This window comes from Rhinolophus sinicus, chromosome 6, assembly GCF_057876585.1.
Source record: "Rhinolophus sinicus isolate RSI-liver-muscle chromosome 6, RSI-T2T, whole genome shotgun sequence".
NCBI lineage: Eukaryota > Metazoa > Chordata > Mammalia > Chiroptera > Rhinolophidae > Rhinolophus > Rhinolophus sinicus.
This window is the reverse complement of record NC_142506.1, coordinates 68,392,244-68,404,795: the sequence shown is the minus strand read 5'-3', so window position 1 is coordinate 68,404,795 and position 12,552 is coordinate 68,392,244. Positions and strand designations below refer to the sequence as shown.

General features: G+C 41.7%; 1 protein-coding gene across 17 annotated transcripts in view; it reads left to right on the top strand.

Moving 5' to 3' along the window:
- DDX59 (DEAD-box helicase 59) overlaps positions 1-12,552 on the top strand; it is a 44,803-nt gene that overhangs the window by 13,145 nt on the left and 19,106 nt on the right. The window lies entirely within an intron of this gene.

The window sequence follows — 12,552 nt, the reverse complement described above, 5'->3', positions numbered from 1 at the left end:
GCTTCCATCTAACAGACTGGAAGTATTGCTTCCAAACCCAGCATTGGCTCTTCGTGTACCCCAGATTTCTTCCTGCAGACCTCGGGTTTTCCCAGATCACTTCTCTTCCTCACGATGGCTATCTAATGTTTCTTCTAGAAACTTTTTTTTAAAGGTTAGCCTCATGGGGCTTCTCGCACTGTTTTTGAAGCAAGCACATAAGCTTTTTCATGTTTCGGGTTTTCCCTGCTCCGTATTATTGAGAAACAGGACTAAAAATAAACATTGGAAAAATTACAGGAGTGGAAGCATTCACTGAGAGTTACCCTAACTGCGTGTCCCCGGCTGCGGGAGACACATCTGAGGCCAGGAGACCCTGCTCAGCCCCTTTCTTTGGTTGCTCGCTTGGGAGCCAGAAGAGCAAACCTTGGCAAACTGCCCGTCCACTTTCTATCGCCCTCTTATTCCTCTGGCTGCAGCTCAGGGAGCCCGTCTGTTCCCTGCCCACCACCCTCGGCCCCTCTGCTTTCCCATCAGCCTCAGAGAGTCTGACAGTCTCATGAGTAGAACTTGGGGTGCACCCTAGGCATTCACCCAAATCCACGCCGGCGTTCAGAGCGGGTCATACTATCCCCCGAGAAGCTCTGAGTCTGTGCTCTTCACACAGGGACACGTCCCTGTAGGTTGGCCCTTGGCCAGCGTGGGAGACGGAAGGAATTGTGACGGAGTTTGTCCTCAGTGTTGAGTAATGGTCATTCACAGCTCTGCTCTAGTGACATAATGGAAGTTTGAGAAGAAGTTCAAATAAAATTCAAGTGGTTATTAAAGGTCTGGAAAATACAACAGCGTGAGGAAAAGGAGCAGAGTGTAGCACCCCCAGTACTATTAAGGTGTAGGGGTGATTGGTGTGTGTGTGTGTGTGTGTCCGGCCTGTCCCACTAGATGCCAGTAGCACCCCCGCCCTCTAAGTGGTGACAACCAAAAAAGTCTGTGGATGTGGTCCCCTGGGGGTAGGATCGCCCCCTGTTGAAAATGACTGGGTTAAAGGAGTTGAGGTATTTGGCATAAAGAGCTTTTCATGACAGTGTCCAAACCTATGAAGCACTGTCACTCTGATGGCACTCGTCAGCAGCTTTCTGGTTCCACCGAGAACAGGAGACCCTGGGGCCAGAGGATTTGGATAAACCTTAGTTGATTAAATTCTTGTGAGGCTTGTTATGGTCCTGACATGGCTTACTGACAAGGAATGGAATGCCTTCCTTTGCCAGTCTTTAAAATGAGGTAAATGCCTGGCTTCTAGGAGAATTCTGGCGCAGTCGCTCCGTCCAGGACGCGTGTGGGAAGACCCCCGCCCCCTCAGCCGCTGACCTTTTCTCTGGCGCACCGAGAGCATCTGGCTTCACTGTACACCAGCATCGCTGCCCTGAGCGAAGGGGTCTTTTCCAAACAGACGACACGGTGTAGGAATGTTTCTCATGCTGACCCTGTTAGAACAACACAGAGATCCCTAAAAGCATCCTTCAATATTCTCTTCGGGAGACTCTTCTTAAGGGACTTGGAAGACATTCTTTCTCGGAAATATTGATTGCCTGTAAGTGGTAAGAAGAAGGGTTCTTGGTGCCTTTTAAGAAGCAATGGGAGACGGGGGTCTGTGGAAAAGGAGAGTTTGGCTTCCTCGAAAAGAAGCTACTAGACAGAGAAAGAAATTGCTGGATGTCCTTTTATATATATTGATGCTCTCACCTCATCCCAGGACGACTTCAGGCTGAAGACTTGATAACGACCAGGGTCTGAGCAGTGAAATCCCGGGTAATATCGTGACCTGATGATGCGTGAGGAAGCCGCCTGGGGCCTGTAAACTGCGTCCGTTCTGGGATGCGGTGCCCACAGTGACGCTTTGCGGGTCCTTGCAATCTGTACTAGGGCACTCTTTTACGTCTGTCAGCTAGTCAGATGCTTTCCTGGGCTATGGAAAATGGTGTTAATTCCTTCTTGTGTAATTTTACATTTTGGAGATTTAGATCCGTTAGGATTTTCTTGTCTTGCAAGTTCCAGAAAACCTAGCACAAACCAGTGTCAGGAAAAAACAAAACAAAAAGGGAGAAAAGAATTTACTGGACCTCGTGCCTGAGAAGCCCCAGCGTAGAGCAGACGTCGGACATGGCTGGACGCTCGGCTAAAAACCAACGACAAAAGGTTTCGTTGTCCTGCTCCACGCGGCAAGATGTCTGCAGAATTCAAGGAGAGTCTGCTTTCCTAGCAGCTGAATGGAGTCACGTGCCTGTCCCTGAATCCCACGTTGTCGAGGGAGTGGCGAGGCTAGGTCACAAGCCAGCCCTGGATTCAGGAGCGGAGCACACACGCAGAGCCCCGAGGGGTGACAGGAAGCGTGGATTCCCAAAAAGCAGCCAGAGCTGGCGCTGGAAGTGGAGTGAACGGATGTTGGGCGGCCAAGAACACGTGTCCGTCCCGTGTCTGTGGGTGTCTCAGTGGAACTCTTAGTTTCGGACACGTTATCATGACGTGTGGTGCGGAGCTGCTGTTGAGAGTTACTGTGGTGAAGATGAGGCATTCGCGCTGCCTCCAGAGGAAGGGGGCACCTGGCTGCCCAGCAGACACACTCGTTTCCCAGTTCCTTTATCAGTGGGTGGGGCCTTGCAGCCAAGTTCTAACCAATGAGATTTTAGTAGAAATGCTGTGTGCAATTTCCATGCCACGTCCTAAAAGGAAAGGTGGGTTAGGCTACTCTTTTATATTAATATATATATTTTAAATATGATATATAATGTTATATATTCATTTAGTATTCAATATATACCTCATTATATACTATATTAAATATGTATTATATATTAAACATATTCATATATTAAATATATAAATATATGTTACCAATATTTCAAAGAGCAAGAAATATTTAACCAGGGGAAGAAAAGACTTAAGATAGAAACAATTTTGAAAAGATTTGAGCCTGCGTTCTCTTTTTCACCATGGAAATAACTTTTTCACCTCAGTAGGCATCACGGCATTAAGGAAACACCCACCGCTGTTCCAAACTTCTAGCCTTCCCCATTCCCAGGGGCCGGCGTTGCCCAGCAGGCGGCCTTCCCTTCCTTCTGCCCTTCGCACTCCCTGGACTCCAGGTGGGAATCACTGACTGGAGATGAGAAAGCTTGTCTTTAAGAAGGAATTTGCTGTCATGGGAGATGGGGCGGCCCTGTCCCTTGTGCAACAACAAGAAAACGTCACCACAAATACACCTGGCCACGAAGGGAACATGGCTGCGATGCCCTGTTATTGCAGGTGTTTCAACAGAGAGGGATGGTTATTTATGAGGGTTGTTGGAAAGGGACGTCTGCCTTTCCAACCCTGGTTGGATTTCAAGATTCACATGAATTTGAAAAGCGACCCTGGCGCATATGGAGCTGGGAGGCTAGGAGGTTGTCTTGTTGCTTTGGAGTCAAAATTGCACAAAACGGCTTCATTGTTTGGTTGGAAATATTGGGTCTTCTAAACTATCCGTCATTCATATTAAAACAGGAAAAACAAAAAACCAAAAAAAAAAACCATTCCGAAGACAAAACAAACAAAGACCCAAAATGGCATCACTTTTGCCAAGTGTCCCACTGTCCCCTCTACTGGCATGCCATCTGGAATTAACTCTGAAACATCAAGTGTGTAAAGACCAGGGGTCTCAGTAAATTCTCAAAGTAGGTGATTTTTGATTTCTGGGTTTCCTCTTTCTTTGTATTATCTCCCCTTTTCCGAGGACTTTTTAAAAAATCATCTTCCAGCTTTGGGTCCTTCGCTGACACCTACCCTTGGGAAATGAACTCATAAACTCAGTTCAGTCTGAGAATCAGTGATTGATGAGGTTTAAAGTGCTGACTTTTCAGAGTGTTCAACTCCAGACAGGAAGGTTTAACTAAAGGGTACACCCTTTAATTATAGGATTTATGCCAACAAAAGTCAGTGAGAGTAGGTGGGATTTGTGATTTTGGTTTTGCCGTTTGTAGGGAGACTCTTCTTGGCAGCTCTTGAAATTTTTACAATGAGTTTAAGTCAAGAACCAAGTAAGGGTCACATATGACATTTAGTTTATATGTCTCTTATAAACTGTGTATCCCTCCTTTGTTTCATTCTCACTTTCTTTGCCTTGAAACGTGTTTATCGTTTTTTCCTGTAAGTTTCCCCACAGTCTGAGTTTTGCTAATTGCATCCGAGTGATGGTGTTTAAAAGACTCCTGTCTCTTACATTTTCCGTACATTGATACATCTAGAGGCTCAATTGGATTTAGGTTCGATTTTGGGTGGGGGCATGAATATATGGTTTATTTGTAAGTGGCTTTGTGTACTTCCATCAAGAGGCACAAAACCTCTGGTTGCCGCTTTCTGTGTTGCTAAGATGAATTGATGGATTCAAGCATTGCCAGGGTGACCCATATACTCTGTCAGTTTTTCACCCAGTGCTTTTAGCAGCCATTGCTGGTTTTTGCCCATTATTTCATCAGAGGTCGCAGCACAGTGATATTTTAATTCCATTATGCCTGCTTCACTTAGCCAGAATATCTCTATAACTAATGGTTACATGCAGCTACAGTCTGTACAGGAAAGATGCAATTTTTCCATTCATTTTATTTATACATTTTTAGAATTACAATTTGGCTCCTAAAAGAAAAATACTACCATTTCTCTCTACTCAAAATACTTCTGAGGCTAAATGTATAGGTTTTCCCCCTCACATTAAGAAATTATAGACATACAAATTGATACTTGCCTACATATAGAAACCTTAATTTCCTTACACCAAATTAATCCAATACTGATTAATCCACCCACCTGCAATAAAGTAATTATTATAGCATATTAACGTATGCTATAATAAAGAGAAAATCCCCAGTTCTTTGTAATACTTTTATATAATGTTTCAGACAATTTATAATCCAACACGATCATTTTCATTCCCACAGTATATTATTATATTGTCAAATTGAAATTTAAGATATTTTGTTTTGCATCAGGTATCCCTTGTTGCTTCCATTTATCATTGTTAAGGGATTATAACCAAATGGTACCTGGTCATGGGCTGAGGGATGGAGCAAGAACACCGTCGGCTGAAGTGGATGAAAGTATTAAACTCAATTTGTGAAACCGCACTGAATGTATTTCCACCCAAATTAAGATTTCTAAAGTGCAGAAGGTTCCGGCAAGGCCGCAGACAATGAAAAATCGAAAACGGAAAGGCATTCAGCCTGAAATGAATCACCACAGAAAATGAAAAAAGTAGAACCACCCACAGATTTTATTATTTGAAGGGAAAAAAAAAAAAAAACTTCCTCTATTTTACAGTAGAGAACAATAGGAGATGCAGGAAATGGCCAGGGATACAGAGCATTTTCTTATAATAGGGACAATTATTTAACTTAATGGTCTTAAACCCAGAGAGCTCTGCACTTAATTCGAAGAAGTTATCTTGTTGAAATACAGGATTTAAACCAATAACATTGTTTCTTTTCTCTTACAACTAGAAACACTTGTTCACTGTGGAAGACATAGATGAACAAAAAGATAAAAATCAACATGGGGCAGCCAGATGGCTCAGCTGGTTGGAGCTCGAGCTCTGAATAACAGGGTTGCCGGTTTGATTCCCACATGGGCCAGTGAGCTGCGCCCTCCACAACTAGATTGAAGGACAATGACTGATGGGTCCTGCAAAAACACAGTTCCCCAATATTCCCCAATAAAGTTTTTTTTAAAAATCAACATAAGTCCACCGTTCAGAAATAGCACCTTTAAAATCTTTATTTAAAAGTTTTATTGAGATCCACCTACAATACAATTAACCCAGTCCAAGTGTACAATTCAATGTTTTTCAGTATGTTTACTGGGTTGTATAACCATCACAACAATGTAATTTTAGAACATTTCATCACCTCAGAAAGAAACCCATTGGCAGTCACTCCCCATTTTTCCTACCCCTTCCCCCACTCAGCCCTAGACAACCACTAATACTGTCTCCACAGATTTGCCTGCTTTGGACATTTCATATATCATAAGTGGAATCACAATATGTGGTCTTTTGTGACTGACCTCTTTCACTAAACTTAATGTTTTCAAGTTGCATGTTGTAGCGTGTATCAGTACTTAAGTTTTGATCGCTGAATAATATTCCATTGTGTGGATGGACCACATTTAGTTTATCTATTTGTAATGAACACTACGTTGTTTCTACTCCCTATCATAAATAACACTTCTATAAATACTCATGTACAAGTTTTTGTTTGAACATCTGTTTTCAGTTCTCTCTCTTGAGATCTAGGAGTGGAATTTCTGGGTCATATGGTAATTCTGTGACTGTTTTCCAAAATGGCTATTTATCATTTCGATCAGCATGTATGGAGGTTCCAGTTTCTCCCATCCTGTCAGCGCTTGTTATTGTATCTCTCTCTCTTTTTTTTAAAATGTCCATCCTAGTTGGTGTGAGGTAGTATCTCATGGTGGTTTTGATTTGCATTTCCCTGATGACTAGTGATGTTGAGCACCTTGGCATGTGTTTGTTGGCTATTTGTATGTCTTCTTTGGAGAAATGTCTATTCAGATCCTTTGCCCTTTTAAAAATTGGGTGATTTTTCTTTTCGTTGTTGAGTTGTAAGAGTTCTTTATTCTGGATAACCTTATCAGACATGAATTCCAAATCATTTCTCGCGTTCTGTGGGTTGTCTTCATTTTCTTGATGGCATGATTTCTAGCACCAAAGTTTTAAATGTCTCTATTTTTTCTTTTGATGCTTGTGCCTTGGGTGTTATATCTAGAAGGTTCTGCCTAACCCAAGGCCAGGAAGATTATTCCTATGTCTTCTTCTAAGAGTTTTAAAACTTTAGCTCTTACATTTGAGTCTGTCCATTTGGAGTTAATTTTTGTGTAAGGCATGAGGTAGGGATCCAGTTTCAATTTCCTCTGGAAAATGCCATATTGGCACCAGGTTTCTAAATGTCCTAACGATCTTAGCTCTCATATGGTGTCTTCTGCGAGGTTGAATCTAGTGAACCCCGTATGTGCCTCACTTTGCTAAGGTTTACAAAAGTAGACTCTGTAGCTCAGTATCCATCTATTTTTCCTAACTGTCCATGACATCTTTGTAAGTCTCAGTTTTAGGAGAAACATAGAGCTGTAAACTAGACCTGGTCTTAACAAGGCATCTCCTAATTTGACATCCTGGCAGCTTCACTGTCGAGAACGATGTACTTCCATGAATATATCCGTGCCAGGAGGTTGGACCGAAAGAATAATATTGATTACTGAGATCATAAATTCTATGATGTAGGAAGACATTTCTAAGATTATCAGCAATAAAATATTTATCACGCTATTGTGTTAAAGTCATCACTTGAAAAGCTTTTATCTCCATGTTGTTTTGTGGTTAGTATGAAGCTACACAGTGTATATTGAATGTGAGTGTCACCCATAACTCCTGCTCTTTCACGATCCATGTTCAATCGATCAGGAAGAGCTGTTAACTCTAATTTCTACGTGTCTCTCGATTCTGTCCACTTCTCTGTCTCCCCACTGCCACTGCCTCAACTCAGGCCACCATCTGCTCTAGCCTGAATTACTGCCTCAGCTTCCTACCTCGTTATAGCATTATAGTCATTTTATAGCACCCCCTACAATCTTCTCTCTACATTGCTGTGTGAACGAGAAACAAACCTTTGTTTTATAGGCCACTGAGATTGTGGGATCACCTGTTACAGCAGCATAACTTGACCTAAGTAGACTAATACCTGACTCCTTTCAGTTCCTACGATATGCCCTACGCTCATGTAGGGCCTTTCCCTCCTCTTCTCTTTCCTGTTTTAATTGTCCCAATTCCTGTTCAGCTTTCGGATCTCAGTTCCGATATCATTTCCTCTGGGAAGATTTCCCTGAGCCCGCATCTGGTTTGTGTGTCCACCCCATGCATTTCTATGACATCTGTACTTCCCTGAGTATAGCACCCACTGTGTAATGTCTCCCCTCCACTCCTGGAAGCTTGGGTGCGGGCAGACACTGTGTTTTTCCTGTTCCTCATTATATTCCCAGCCTGCTACATGGTAGAGCACATAAATCTGTTGAATGAGTAAATAATTCAATTTTTGGAGTTTGAAGACTTTGTCATAATACTTATCGGGTAAAGGTATCAAAGGAAGAAAGTAGGGGGTCCTAGTTGTGCTCTGGTTTGATGATGCAAGAAAAGAAAAAAATGGGAGGCAGCCAAACTCTGTCACCCTGTGCTTTCTGGTCTTCACTGTGATGGGAATTTATGCAGGTTTTCCAAGCCTCACATATTCAAAGAGTAAGCGGTGGGTATAAATTAATGGGTGTGAAGCTGAGGTTCCCTGGGATGAAGAATGATAGGCATTATTATTTCTGTACATGTCTCAACAGCACATGAGAATAACTTACAGGTCAGCTCACATTATTGCAGCATTTCCTGCTCTGAGACACGGCTTAAGGCAAACTCCTGGAATGGTCATGTAGGATGTATGCATTCCACATCTCTTGTCTGAGTGAGTCACCCTGGACATTTCCCTGCCCCTCCCTGCCATAAAGCATCATGCATAACAGGAATGTATTACTAATGCCATGTGTGGTTTCCATGGGAATGAGTACAGTAAGGCTTCCCAAGGCCCCACCATTCAAGGACCATCATCAGACCATGTCGGTGAAGACGTTTGTGAAGAAAACAGAATTTGCAGTTTAGGTTAACTAGACTGTGCTCTGATGAAGACCTAATTGGAAATCCAAATCTGAGCTCTGAATTCAAGGGGTAGAGGCACTTGTGAGAGCTGCGTGATTCTGAGGTTAGACTTAGTAACCCCGAAAGACGCAGGGCTTGATGAGAAGCACGAGGCTCCATGCAGCATGCCTAATGCACGTGCAGGAATGAGTTGGAACTCACGAGACTGCACATGAAGAAGGAGGCATGACACGTGTAAAGACCGATTAGTTGTCCGAAGGTGAGAACGTGAATGGCAAGGTCCAAAGCTTCTATGAGAAAACTGATGACAGTTGGAACACATATTAGCCTGAGTTATTTAGGAGGTTTCCAAAGGATTGGGAATGCTTGGAACACTGAAAATGGTGGTCAGGATCAGGTCCCTTGATGGAACATTAAAGGGACACGGTTGTGGATCTAACATAAAGAAGAACTTGACAGCATAATCGAGTGGGTTTAGGAGGCAGACCTGGGCTTACTTCCTGCTCTTCCACTAGGCTCCGTGTGACCTTGGGCCAGTTGCTTCACTAGTACAATGGGGATAAAATCAAGGTTGTACTGAGAATTAAACATAACAGTGTTTGTGAAATGCTTTGCATAATGCCTGGCCTTCTAGCGAGCCTAATGAAGGGTAATTACAATCAAGCAGAGGTCTCCAGTGAAGAACCGGGCTGCCCGGTAAGGCGGGAAGCGCGCTGCCTCTAAAAGCATTCCATAAGTCACTTGGTGATGTGGCAGGCTGCTTGCTGTCACACAGTGCCTTCCGCGTGGGTATGGAGACTGACAGGGGTTATGCTTGAACTTTGGTGACTGCATTCAAATCTAAGGTTCTATGACATATTAATGCTCACTTTGCTTTACAAGTATTGATTCTAAAATGAAATGGCCCCCAGATACACAAAACTAAAATTTCTGGGACTACAGGTGAAATGGACCGACCCACCACTGTCATGAGGGATGATTCAGCTGGTTTATCTACTAATGTGTGAGAGGCATACAGATTAGCACATGTGAAATGTAGAAAGTGTGAACCACCAAGCTGGATTTATTTGAATGTATCACTGCACCGTCTATCTATTGATGAAATAAACATTCTGTTCTGTGTTGGAACATTTATAAAAACTGACCACAGACTAGCTCAGACAGCAAGTCTCAGGAAACTTTGAAGAGTCAACATCATATTTATTCTCTGGCCACAATGCAATAAATGTATATGTAAAAAATATAAATACAAATATATTTTTAGTTAAAAATATTATTCTTCATTTTAATAGATTAGGGGAGGAAAGCCTTTTGTTGGTCTCACAAAGTGGGAAAAAAAAAAGAGAGAGAGAGAGAAAGCATTTGATAAAATCCAATACTCATTCGTGATGAAACCTTTAGCAAATCCAGAGTGAAAGAGAACTCTCTTAATTTAATAAAGGGTATTTGAAAAACCTGCAACACACATTGTTCATAATGAGGAAACATGTGAATTAACGTATTTTAAAGTCAGGAACTTGACAAGAATGTCTGTTGTCATTACATTTATTCAACACTGGAATGGAGATTGTAGCCAGCATAGTGAGATAAGAGAAATAAAAGGAAAAACAAAATTGTTATTACTTAAGATGTGTCTCTCTAAATAGAAAATGAAAAATAATCTATACATTAGAAATATAAAGACCATTTAACAAGGTGATTATAATATCAATATGTGAAAATTAATTTCATTTTTAGAAACCAGCAGGCAATTCAAAAACATAAGTTTTTTAAAACCACTTATAATAATATAAACTGTAATGAATCTAGGAATAATTCTGACCAAAGAAGGGCAAGCCTCTCTGGAGAAAATTCGAAAATTCTATAGAAATAATTAAAGAAAACCTGAATAACTAGAGACATACAGGAAGATAGTATTGTAGACATCTCATCTCCCCCCAAGTTGATCTATAGAATTAATGCATTTATAGCCATAATCACATTGGCGCTTTTTTGTGGAAACTGACAAATTGATTCTCAAATGTATATGGAAGAGCAAAGGGCTAAGAGTACAGCCTAGACACTCCTGAAGAACTCCAGAGGACAGCAAAGCTTACAAAGGTACAGTAATGAAGACACTGTTGTTTAGGCACTGGCACAGGCATAGACAACTTGGAAGAAATGGTGACTCCAGAACAGACCTGTGTGTTTGGGAACCTTGATGGATGACCAGAGATGGCATTGCAGACCACGCAGTCTCCTTAATACAGGATATTCAGACAATTGGCTGGCCATCTGGAAAACAGGAAATGGGTCCCTACTCCATACCAGACAAAACCAGTTCCCCGTGGATTAATGAGTTCAATGTGAAAGGCAAAACTTTCTCCTCAAATTCTAGGAAATATCTTTCTGACTTGAGGGTAGGCAAGGATTTTTTTCTTTGATAGACGTTATTTTTTAGAGCAGTTTCAGTTTCACAGCAAAATTGAGTGGAAAGTATAAGATTTTCCACATACCCCTGGCCCCCCTCACATCACAGCCCCCCATTACCAACAGCCCCACCTGATGGTACATTTGCTACAACTGATGAACCTACATTGACACGTCATCATCACCCGAGTCCATAGTGTGCTTTTGGGTTCAATCTTGGTGTCGTCCATTCTGTGGGTTTGGATAGATGTATAACGACGTACCCACAGTTACAGTGTCACACAGTGTATTCTCACTGCCCTAAAAGTCCTCTGAGCTCTGCCTATTCATCCTGTCCTCCCCTTAACCCCTGGCAGGGCAAAGATTTTTTAAAGACACCAAAGTGGCTAACTACAAAAGAAAAGATTGAAAAAATTACATGAAACTTAAAAATTATTAAATGATTCTGCAGAAATAAAGAAAAAAGATCTTGGTCTGGATTCTGGATTGGAAGGAAAAAAAATTGCTCTAAATGACATTATTGGAATAACTGATGAAATTTCTTTTAGCATGGTTTATTGAACATTTTTTAAATTAATATTTGTAAAAAAAAAAGTCTTCACATACAGGCAGACTCAATGCATTTCTGTTACAGGTCTGTAACCTACAAACTCAGGGAGTCTGGTATATTTTACTTTGTGTGATTCCCAACAAGAAAGAAAAATGCCAAGTTCATTTGTAATCGTTAATCATGAATACATTCCTGAGAACTTCCATTGCCTAAGTGTTGGTCAGAACTAGATCTTCTGCTTACAGTTTTACACATCTAATGAATTTTTCTAGACTAACTTCTAGCTCTCTACATTTCACTGTTGCTTCCCCAGCATGCACCCACTTCCGGTGCTGGATGCTGTGGGATGTGTTCACATCCTGGTATGCCAACTGTCCTTGCACCATTTCAGTCTGGGTTGAAAAGCAATAGCCTAATGTAAACAGACTGCAACCCTCATAGATACATTCCACTGGACTTGAAGTAGTAAATGCATCCCCAACTCAACCCACCTTGGCTCAGCCCCCAAATGCCTGCGCCCATCACCACCCAGTTTGAGAAATGATGAAGGAATGTGAACAGAAAGTGGTCCTAATCCATCACGGTTTAAATAGCTTTCTTTTGCAGAGTTTACAAAAATATATGACCTTGTGAACACGTTGCCAAGAGACTCATGGGAGGGAGGGGCCCTGTTGCTCAAATTTCATTAGGTTCATGGTGAATTGGCCACTAATAACAAAATACTGGGGACACTCAAGCATCCACAGAAAAATGGATCAACAACTATACACAAACTACTTGACAAACCCACAATGTTCTACCTGCTTACACTTAGCTTAGATGAGTCAGAGAAACAAATGTTGAATGATAAACGCAAATCCCACAAGGCTATATGCAT